Source organism: Anas acuta, chromosome 1 (assembly GCF_963932015.1).
Source record: "Anas acuta chromosome 1, bAnaAcu1.1, whole genome shotgun sequence".
Classification (NCBI taxonomy): Eukaryota; Metazoa; Chordata; class Aves; order Anseriformes; family Anatidae; genus Anas; species Anas acuta.
In genome coordinates this window covers 156,441,132-156,453,478 of record NC_088979.1, presented here as the reverse complement: position 1 = coordinate 156,453,478, position 12,347 = coordinate 156,441,132, and the positions used below count along the sequence as shown (strand labels likewise).

The following is a 12,347-nucleotide window of genomic DNA, read 5'->3' as shown; positions in this document are numbered from 1 at the left end:
AACACTAACAAAATAGGATTTCAGTTCAGACTTAACTCCAACACATAAACAGAGTTAAGAAAAGACAAGTATAGAAATGATCTTTTTTTTTTTTCTTTTTTAGTCAAAGTGTAGTGAACTGTTTTCAAACACAATTATTGTTTCAGATAATCTAGTTCAGATTATCCAAGAGGAAAAGCAGTTTCATAGAAAGGAGCAGACATCCTAGAAATTCACCAACCTGGAAATAGCCCTTTAGACTGACTCTAAGTACTACCTGTTCTCTTTTCTAAAATATGGTTAAAAAATAGCCGTGAAACATTTGCATGGGGTGATATTTCTACACAATGAAAGAAATCTTGAGATGTCTACTTGGAACTGTTATTAATTTGAAAGTCTCCAATTGTGTTTGTTGCTAGTGGTGGGGGTGTGTATGTGTGTGGGGGGGGGGGCAAATGTGATGAAGATGATGTCATTGATGATAGAAAAAAAAATCTGTGTGTGGCCTTCAAGGAAAATGGAAAGAAGGGGACAGGGAAATGTGGCTTCATAATCTTACAGTTTTCTTATTGTTGCCTGCACTGGTAACATCCCATCTTTCTGAAACAGGACATAAGACTATAAGAGAACACTGAAGTTTTCAGACCTGAGTCCCTACCATCACTGGAAACCATAGTGTAAATATCTGATCCAAGGAACTTCTACCCACCCTCCTGCCACCATGTACTATCAATCAGTTCCCGATGTCCTGTAATAAAGCCTTTATCAGAAGAATAAATTCCACTATTTAATATGTCTCTCTAGCAGAGTTCAAGGAAGTGAGACCACCACCAGTCATATAAAACCCCCAAAATAACCCAGGTTTTATTAAATATGACTCCAGATGAACCAAGGAAGCAGACCTCACATGAGACCAAAACAATTACATCTGCCTTACTTGTCTGGACTGTCTGTAAGGAATGGGGCAGAGTATTTTGTAAGTTTAAATTAATTGAGCTATCTTTGTGCTTTTGAGCAAGACATGCTAACCAGACATGAGGGAATGTAATACCACTCAGAATGGGTGAATTACATTCTTTCTCCAGATTAAATTTCTCATCAATAAGTGGATGAGGTGAGAGTGGAGTATAAATGATTTCCTGAACACCACAGACACGAACAGAATTCCTAGAGTAGGGAGTAATGCATTCACCGAAAATACAGCCCAGGTAACCTGTGATTCATGTTGTTTTCTAGTCCCTTCAGAGAGATCAGTTGGTATCTAAAGGTTCATATTACACATCTGATTTCCTATTCCATGCATCACTTAATGATACAAAACCTTCACTTTTTAGCTGTGAATCTTTTCCTTTGCATTAATTGAGAAAATAAATAAATAAATAAATCATAATTTCCTGACATTTTCAAATCTTAAAATATATTTTCATTTCACTTCCAAAGAGTTACGAAGTATTTCCATGTGCAGCACACACATTTTAAAAGTGGGGCCACAGTCTAAAAGTCAAAGGAATATTATTATGTGTGAAGCCTTACAGATAATTTGCTTAGCAAATCTCCATACCTAGAACATTACTCATGTCTCATCTTTTACTTCTAGAAAAAGATTAGATTATAAATATAGCAAATCAGAACTTGATACTATCCACAGTATATGATAAAAGGAAATTAAAGAGAGAAATAAGTGGATGAATGTTCTCTCCTGGTAATTTATATATTATTCTTTCTACAGTTTACTTATATGGCACAGGGTCATGTTAAATATTCCATAAACATTCTATGACATACATTCTTAGAGAAGAATATAACTCCTTTCATTGAACATCACCAAAAAATATTCAGAATTCCGCTGTGAATAGCTATTGAAAAAGCTTGAGCTCAAGGTTGATTTAAGAATGTTTATTATTATTTATTTTTGGGTTACCTGTTTTCCAAAAGAAACTGTAGAAACTTCCTACATCTGATGCTTCAAAAGCTATGTCAATAAGTTAAGTTGCCTCAAAAATTTCCAATGTCTTTAATACAGTCCTGTGTTTTGTTTTTGTTTGTTTGTTTGCTTGCTTGTTTGCTTTTATGCAATGATTTTTTTTCTCTCCTTCTTCTAGAAAAATAAATAAATGTTTTATTTAAATCTTTTTATATTCAGGCTTCTGGAAACTGATGTGATTCTGTTAAGTCACTCTAGGGAGGATATGATCTCAGTTATGTAACATTTGTTTCTTGTCTTGTAGGATATGGATCTCATCTACACCATCTAAAGCATAGATGGTATAGATGGTATATATGAGGGAACCCTGCCACTTCTCTCATACAGTAGTGAAAAAGCTGAAATAAAAGAGAATTCCTTTTGTTAAACAGTTGTAATACTGTCTGATTTGTCAAGATATTTGTTCCCATATTTAACTTTCTCCAGAAAGATAAGACACAAACTTTGGGGGGGTTACATCCTATATTTTACTGATTAAAATGCTCTTGCATTATGTGTCACAGGAAATACCTTGCGTTAGCTTTATACTAGCTAATTCAGATACAAGTGACAGGGAAAATGTTGGGTTCAATGACAGATTAAAAGCTGAAAAAGCAAAGTATATAAGTGGTTAGTTTGCGCTGAGCCTCATACTGCTTCCATCCTACTGACTGCAAGCTGTATAGCCTAAAATTAATTTTTCTATATCTGTAATATATACACATTATAACATAATGGAATATAGATGACTGCTGTTTAGAATTACAATCTGGATCAAAGAAGAGTACATTCATTCTTTTAACAGGGAAAATAATATCACCATATGTTCAGATGAAAGATAATGCAGACCACTACAAAGATTATATTCTTTATCAAGGCAAGAATGGGAAACTGTAATGGATTTTTGTTCAGAGCTGATTTTATAACCTATCACATTTAATGGCATCACAATCACATGACCTGACATTATGTAACAGATTTATCTTAGCACAACTGATTGAACACAGAACCTGCATTTTGCAGTAACAGTCAATGTTTAGACCAAGACAACATTAACTACTCTGTGCAGATTTTAATTTTTCCTGTTTCATTGAAATTAAATGTAGACTTCTTTTCTTCACATTAAAAGGATCTGATTGCTTAGTATGCATATGCTACACACCAAAGTAAGCCTTTAATTAAGGTCATGCTGAAATTGGCACCTGGAACATTGTTATAATTCTGAGATTTTTTTTATTATTATTATTTCTTTTTAGTAAATCACGTCTTTGAATTCATCTATCAGTACCAGCTAATAATTGCCTAATTAGTTAGTCAGTTGCAAGATGACAAAAAATAATAATAATAAAAAAAAAAAAGTCTAAAAGATAACATGTTCCTCTAAGTTTTCTAAAAACTGATGTCTACAGAAGAGAAGGGTACTCAGACTGGTAAGGGTGAAGCATGGTCTCAGCCACAGGCAATAAACTTTCCCTGCTGAAACACCTATCAGCTCTTCTTTGCTAGATAGTCAGCCAGTTTGTGGGCAGGTCTAAACCTACCACAACAGGCAGATCTCTTGCCTAATATGACAGATAAACAACATGTCAAGAAATTGTTATGGCTAGGATATTATTTCTCAGCTAGTTTTAATTCAAGGTTTGCCTAGCCATTACAGAAAATATCTTGTGCAGGACTGCTACAGATCATTTTTCACTTACCATCAAGCTGAAACTGGGATCAGCTCTAAATTTTAATTAACTGTTTCCATTTTTCCAGCTTTCTATGACTGTTTGCATGTCTTTGGGGATTTTTTTTTCTTTATTGACAAACATCTGGATTTCTGTGGACTGTCGGTAGCCTCCAAGGATCAGCAGTTCCAAAACACTCATTCAGGAACCCTGGGACAGGGAAGGAGGAGAGCTATCAGAAAAGAGGCTTGCTGATGTGGAGAAATATCATAAAATCATAGAAGCATAAAATTATCTATTTCAGAAAAAGTTTTCAAGATTATCAAGCCAAGCCATCAACCTGACCTACCAAGTCCCATCCCTAAACCATATCCCTTAGTGCCATTTCCACACATTTAAGTACACCCAGGGTCACGGACTCCACCCCTTCCCTACGCAGCCTGTTCTAATGCTTGATCACATGCACGCACAAACACACCATGAAGAAACCCTTCCCAATGGCCAATCTAATCCTCACCTGATGCAACTTGGGACTGTATCCTCACATCTTATCTCTTGTCAGTTGAGAAAAAAGAATGACACCCTCCTCACTGCAACCTCCTTTCCAGTAGCTATAGACAGCGATGGGGTCTCCCCTCAGCCTATTTTTCTCCAGACTAAGCAGGCCCCGTTCCCTTAGTCACTCTTCGTAACTCTAGGTTTCTAGTCCCTTTACCAGATTTGTTGCTCTACTCTGCACACACTCAAGCAATTCAATATCCTCCTTGCAGTAAGAAGCCCAAAATTGAACAAAATATTCAAGGTGCAGTCTCACCAGTGCCACATACAATGGGACAACCACTTCCCTCATCCTGCTGGCCACACTATTTCTGATGCAGGCCAGGATGCCGTTGGCCTTATGGGCCAAATGCTGCTGAGTAGGATAAGAAGATCAGAGAACACAAATCAGTGGGAAACCAGACTTTATCCATCCTGATGGAGTTATTGAATTTTCTACCAGTGTTTTTCAGATTCAGTTTCGGTTTAGTGAGAAATAGATATTATTTTGCTAAAAACATCTCTCCTTTTTCTTTCTTTTTTTTTTCCAGAATTTTCTGATGGGATTTTGAACTGGCTGTAGCTCAGCAGACTTTACTGCCACTGACGTGTCGCAGAATGTCTTTTTGCATACTTTTTGTGTGCTCACTGTTCTTTTACAGTTCTGTGGCCAAAAATGCTGCATCACTCTGCATATCTTTATTTTGATAATGTAGTAAGCATATACGTGTGAGTATTTAAAATTACCATTGGTTTAAAAGGGATGATTTTCCCTACTTCACTTTTTCAAAGCAATGCCAAAGCTAAAATTTCATTCTGAATGTTTAAATATTTATGTGCATGACCCATATAGTAGGTTGGACAATGCATCACATTAAGTCCCTATCACTAAAGCATGACATTATTAATATGTGCTGAACATGATGTCTGACAGAGAACATTATTTATACTCAGAAAATCTGAGAGTCATTTCAGAGAGAAAATATTTCTAAGAATGTTGTTATTGACCATGAAAGAATACTGAAATTAAATAAATATATATATCCCTGTGCTGTGAAGTGAGAAAAATCCATTTTGATGCAAAACAAATCTAGATCTATCACTTCCCTCACATTATTCAACAAAGTACGTATCAGTTGAAAATTTTGGTTATTATGAATGTTAACATTAGCTACCAGTAGCCACATGGATCTAGTAAAGCACTTTTGCTTCTCATGGATGGTCTTCGATTAACATTTACTGCCAGTAATAAACACACCTAAAGCCTTGGAAAGAGCTCCAGACAAGACAAAAGACTGCATTCATGTACATTGGACATAATTTTCCTCATTGCTTAAAAAACCCTATTAGACAACAAATTAAAACAAAACAAAACAAAGCAAAATAAAATAAAATAAAATTTTAAAAATATTAAAATGAAGGAGAAGGACATTGTAAGAGCTGTTCAGGCCACTTGATACTGCATACTATATTTTCTTTCTTTTCTGGCTATGCATGAATAATCTTATGGATTTGGACTTTAGGTATCACAAGTTGTCTAACAAAAGTACAGTTACTCATGAATAATTTGGATTTCGATGTATACATGAAGAAAATTGTTTAACACAAGTTTTTTTGTGTTAAAGCATTCCGTGACTCACAGTATCATCATGTATGATGCAGGATCATTGTATGAAAGCAGTAGAGCATGAAGGACAATGGAAATGGCATATGAAAAGCCACTTCAGGATGCCATGCACAGTTCCTGGAAATGGTAATGATATGGTGTTTGAGGAACAGTAATGTGTTTACAAATCCTGCTGATGCTGGAATCATCTATCTTTTCCATATATCCTATAGTTGTACATGAGGTTTTGGTGCAGTGTAATGGTGTTAGTGTGAGATTTTTACTTGGGTATGAGAAAGATGTGAGTCCTGCAGCTTCTCCAAAAGAGAGCAGATGAAATGTTTTTGCTACACTTGTGTACTATGTGTATGTGATATGTATCCCAGAAAGAAAAGCTGATCTGAGGTATGGTAGACTGCCCTTAAGTATTATGTTGTACAGTTTTTCTCAGTGATGTCTACCCATCAGCTTTTGTAGATGAATTCTGTAGCCCATTAAAATCAAATATAAAACTTAATTATTTCAGCAGCTCCAAATTTTATCCTGTAAGTTCTCAAGCATTGCAGAGGAGAGATATAAACACATCTGAAATCTGAAATAGATTTTCTACACAAAAAGAATAATTTGCATATAAATAAATATTGTCTTCTTCTTCCATAGCCTTTTATACATGAATTTGAAGAATCCTGTGAGTCTGCATAAATATATTCATGAGAGTTTGACTGCATATTATATAAAGATTCCTCCATTTTGACATAAATCAAATTAATCCTCTTTGAATCTTCACTGAAATGATGATGCTAGGCTAAATAAATCTCTTTGAATTCTCATTAACTGTTAGTACAGCTGATTCTTTGACTGGTTCATTAGCATGCTTGGTGGCGTATGCTCAAAAAGAAAAAAAAAGAAAGAAAAAAAAAAGAACCCTACAATTTAATGCAAAATAGAACAAAGCTGTAGATTCTGCCTTTGTCTTGTACACACTGCAAGGTACATGGAGCAACAATCTAACTTAAGCAGTGCATGAAGTTCTTGTGAATTGCTATTCAAAGTGTTTCCTAACTTTGACAAAGGATAAATTAATTAGTCAGCTGTATGTAGATTTTCAAGTCAAACACAGTTAAGACTACAGAGTAAGAAAAGCTTTAAAATAACCACTGTATAACATTAACAAATAGATATCAGCAAATAAATTCACTACTTTGTAATGGTAAAACATGTTAATTCAGCCTTAATGATTCTTACAAAGAAAAAAAAAAAAAAAAAGAAAAAAAAATCAGTCTTTTATTCCATGAACATCTCAGTGAGATAATTTTACATTACATCTTCCAAGAACTGGAGATTCTTATCCAATTCCCTGTCAGTCATACAGATAGGCTAAAGAAATCTACTAAAGAAAATAGGCAGTCTGGATAAAACACTACTATGTTTAATAGCCAGTTATCCACTGAGAAACTATAAAACTTGGATGAAACATTACTGGGTTTAATAGAACTCAGAAGGAATAAATGCATAAGATTTCAAAGGAAACTGACCAGTCATTAACCATTTTCCTTGCTATGCGTCAACATCAGAGCTGCACAAAGCTTTTTTTCATTCAGTTTCCATGATCTAATAGTGCTCCACAGAACAAATTCAGTTCCTTGTTTTGTGGAAAGTGTGGGTGGGATGTCTGAGTGGTCCCTGTTTACATAAAGGCCATGCACAGCCTAGCTTAGTACTCGTGGTTGAATGTGATGGGGTGCACCACATCAGGTACAGCCGCAAGCAACACACTGCCTGACTGGTGTTTCACAAGAGGGTACTGTATTATTTAATCCACCATTAATATGTTCCATGCTAAGCATAATGCCTGCTGTCATATTTCTTGGACTTCACAAGCTAATCAAAGTAGCTGCTTCTTCTTACATAACTATTACAATGTGATCTTAAAGGATACTTCAGGATATCTCTTACAACTTCTTATTACTTATATAACATTCCAGAAAATCACTCCAAAGACATGTCTAGAGTTAAGGGAAGATTTATCAGCTTTATGAATCCCAGTCCAAATGGAGAAAAACTTCTTGTAGTATGTGTATCTTCACTGAAAAGACGAATCATTAAAATCCACATGGCAGATAAACTTATGTCGTTCCTCTTTGTATCTTGTAAAACAGTCACTGCTTATTTTATTTTCCTTTTGTGATAACCAGAAAACTCCTTGTACTCCCTGTTCACAGAATGACGTTGCAAGTTATCTACTTTGATAGGGATGGTGTCCAGCGCCACTTCCTTCTGGGTATCCATGTTCTTGTCCAGCTCTCTCTGTCCACTCAGAGCAGTGCTCTTACTTCAAACACTTTTCATGTTAGTTACATTACAAGGTTCAAAGAAAAGCCCAGAATAACTGTATAAAAGCTGTATTTCACAAACTGTTTTGATCTCTACAGATTCTGAAAGTTATCTATAGAGGAATTCACTTTCTTCTTCTCTCTTTTTTTTTTTTTTTATCCTTACCTCGGGGAAATGTGAGGAACAGCAGCCACACCTAAGGGAAGCGCGAGCAGTGTATCAAGCTGTGTGGAAACAGAAAGGAAGCAGTAGATCATCTCAGTGAGAGCAGTATGTCTTGGCGTCTTTCCTTGACACCACCCCCGCTATCCCAGCCTCCTCTGCCCCTCCCACACTCACACATCTAAAAAGCAGATGGAAAATATTCTGCCAGAAGACATTGAAACACAGTGTTAGAAAGTTACTTTCTTAAGGCTGGAGAAAGTGATAGAGAGCTCTGGCAAGCAAATTAAGTTATTCATAGTCAGTGGCATTTTGGAAGGAAAAGCAGGAAGGAAATAGAAGTCTGAAAGTTATAGGGATTGTACAAGAACCATCTGGGACACTGGAAGCACATGCACTTCAGCTTGCTACACTTCAGAGAGAAACCCGTGTGGTTAACACTGGGTTAAGGACGCGTTACAGGTCTTCCCAGGTTCTTGTCAGAACTGAGCATACTCTAATTCTGCTATGACATTATGGATATAACAGAGGAAACATTGCAAAATCTGGTTTCCATAAACAGATTTTAATTTCCCCAATGGCAATGATGCTCAGATCCTGAAGGTCCTTGTTTTGTCCAATTTCATGTTTCCTTGTAAATCTCTGAAAGACTATGAAACACAGCCTCACAAGAACTAAGCTACCCCACAGACAAAATGAAATCTGTCTTTTCTTTATGTGACTCATTAAGAAAACTGCATTACATATTCTAAAATCATAGGACCACACAATAACCTTATTTGGAAGGGACCCACAAGGATCATCAAGTCCAACTCCTGGCTCCACACAGGACCACTCAAAATCAAGCCATATGTGAACAACTGAGACTGTTCAAATGCTCCTCGGACTCCATCAGGCTTGGTTTTGTGACCACTTCCCTGGGGAGCCTGTTCCAGTGCCCAACACACTCTTGGTGAAGAACCTTTTCCCAACACTCAGCCTGATCCTCCCCAGTCACAGCTCCAAGCTGTTCCCTCAGGTCCTGTTGCTTAGATCCAGAGCAAAGAGATCAGTGCTGGCCACTTCATTCCCTCTCATGAGGAGGCTCTAAATCATGATGAGGTTGCCCCTCAGTCTCCTCTTCAAGTTGAACAAACCAAATACCCCCAGCCACTCTATAATAATATTTAGAAATGAATGCAGTTCCATCTCCTAAGTCTTGCACAGGAAAAGAAAGGAGAGTTAAAAAGAACTGTGTGTGAGAAAGAACAGGCACAGCAATTAATGTTCTTGTGAACATATTGAGATACCATGGTGATGGGCTCAGGAGGTCATCCTGGAAAGCATATTTTCCTTTCTGTTGTATCTTCTAAGTTTTAGACATATGATGTGGGCAAATATCTATTGCCTTTTCCATTAATAGATCTATTCCACCATGTACTCTACGTGAGTATATAGATGTGTGTAGTACAGAGATCTCTATGCACAGGCAGATATTAGAAAACAGAAATCTAGTGAAAGCATTTCTTCTTTTCTTTCTATCACCAATATTTTGAGTTTGACTCCATTAACAGTAATATTATTAACTTCCAGAATAACATTAGGCTAACACTGTATTTAGAATATACATAACATCAACTCTATATCAAATTCTTCAGAAGCATCTTTTTCCGCTTTTCTCAAAACCAGTACATTCTTCTATGGGTTCTTCATTTTCTTGTCCAACCCATGGAAATAAAGTAGCTGACATATTTTGCAGAAATATTGCAAACATTATAATTTTCCCATCATTACAATCTCATATTGCAGGAAACTATTTTTTGTTAGATTTTGCAGATAAAACAGCACCTGCCACAGTAATCTAATGACCTGAAGGAATTGTTACACAATGAATCATTTTGGGTTTTATTGTAGAAATCAGTGAAGTACATCAGTATCCTGTGGCACATTAGTCTAATCAACATGCAAATTGTTCAGGCCAGAGATCATGATTCTGGTTATAAATCACTTAGTAAATGTAGGATAAAAATAGAAAAAAATATAATGAAAACAACAATAACCAACATGAAGAATCAAAAAGGAAAGGAGTCATCAGGAAAAAGATAAATACATGTCAGTAGGAATGTGAAGCATGTGTGCCTATCTGTAGATAAACTGTGACTAGATTGCTTGTTTCAACTTTTTTTATATATATTTTTTTAAGTTTTTGCTTGAGGCACACCAAATTTTTCTCAAGACTGATTGTAATGAAGGTATTCGACATGCATGTATGTGCTACATGGGGTAGCATAGGAAAGCCATCCAAATAATCATTCAAATATAATGTTACATTAAAATAAAATATTAAATAGCTTTTTTTGTTTTCTGCAGTTAGTTTGTACAAATCTTTGCCAAAAGATATAAGCAGATGCTTTAAAAGAAAAACTTCATAAAAATACCTCATTTAGATATAAATTTCCTTTTCTTAATTCTAAAGGATATTTTTTGAGGAAAAAAAAAAATACAAAAAAATTACTAAGTAACATAAATATTTCAAGTAAGAACAATTTTGTGATGTGAATGCAGTTGGAAAGCAATATGGACTAAGCACCCATCTTTTTGGATGAGTATTTAAAAAAAATAATAATAATAAATGATTTTTCTTAATTTATTACCAAGATATGAAATGTTTGCTTGTCCATTCTATTAAAACAGTTTTAGCACTTATAAACAGACATGTGAATATGTGTCAACAGTGTTCCTGGCAGACAAAAGGTCCAACCATACCCTGGGTGCATCAAGGACAATATTGCTAGCTGGTCATGAGAAAGGATTTTCCTGCTCTGCTCTGTACTATGTGCAATTTGGTGCACTGCAGTATAAGGACATAAAACTATTAGAGAGAGTCCAAAGGAAGGCTGTGAAGAAGTGAAGGGTCTATTGGGCAAGACATATGAGAAGCAGCTGAGAATACTTGGTTTGTTCAGCTTAGACAAGGGGAGACTGAGGGGAGACCTCATCGCAGCTTTCATCTTGGTTTAATTTTTGGGTGGTCCTGTGTGGAGCCAGGAGTTAGACACAATGATCCCTGTGGGTCCCTTTCAACTCATAATATTCTAGGATTCTATGAGTATATCTACAAAGCATGGGATCAACCTCACTGGGCAGAACAGCCTCATGTCCTGCATATAGTGTAGCTCTGTCAGCGTAGCATTATGGGCAAGCCTCTGATGGCTTTTTCTGCCAGAACAAGAATTCTGGAGCAGCCCTGGAAATCCTCACTTTGTTGTGAACACATATGCTAGAGTGGATCTCTAGCATACAGAAGAGTGACCATGTCAGGTCAGTCTGAAGGCCAGACTGTGCCTCAAGGGAAACATTTTACCAAGTTCAAATCAGAGGAATTGATTCCTCTTCAGTCAAAATGTGCCCTTTGAGGAAAGAGCTGGCAGATGAAATGGAACTGAGACCACAGCAGGGCCTGATACTAGATGCAGAATCATGTTGTTACTGCTTCTTTTGTTAAAGTTACAGGTATCCTGCACAATCTTTTCTTTTGGTGTTTGGATGATATTGCTGTTGTTATTGTGGCTTAGTGCCGGCAGCAGGGTTTGGGCTTCCCCTATCTGGGCACACAGGATGAAATCATGGTCTTGGTGAAGCTGGTAGGGATTTCTGTCATCAAAACGTGTTGGACTCAGCAGCTACCTGTCGAGAGACTATAAATCATCTCTAGCTAAGACTAACACTGGCAAGCAGAAAGTAATCATATGGAGACAATGCTGAAGGCAAGGATCTTGAATCCCAGAACACCATTGCAAAAATGGATCTAAAAACACTTCTGTCTGAGTGCTGAGATTCATATGGGCACAACATTCAAATACCATCTCTTTACTTCTCCAGGTTATTGTATATAAATTTATAATTTGATGTAGTTATGTAGTTGATTTTCTTAGATATATACATAGATAGATATATCAATCTTTAAATATTTCCTCTTGCATATCATGAAAAAAATATTATGAGTTCTCATCTTGGATTTGGTTAGGCACTAATGCTTAAATTTAACAGTGTTTAACGCCCTCTATGGATAAAATTCAGAATCACAAAATAATCCAGGCTGGAAGGGACCTCAGAA

General features: G+C 36.2%; 1 long non-coding RNA gene across 3 annotated transcripts in view; it reads right to left on the bottom strand.

Annotated features, from left to right (window-relative positions):
- LOC137848656 (uncharacterized) overlaps positions 1 to 12,347 on the bottom strand; it is a 99,388-nt gene that overhangs the window by 39,710 nt on the left and 47,331 nt on the right. For all 3 annotated transcript variants that reach the window (XR_011091465.1, XR_011091466.1, XR_011091468.1), the window contains exons 5-6: positions 8,255 to 8,313; positions 3,643 to 3,822 (exon numbers count right to left, since the gene is read on the bottom strand). This is a non-coding gene — a long non-coding RNA (uncharacterized lncRNA). The remainder of the gene's footprint in view (positions 1 to 3,642; positions 3,823 to 8,254; positions 8,314 to 12,347) is intronic.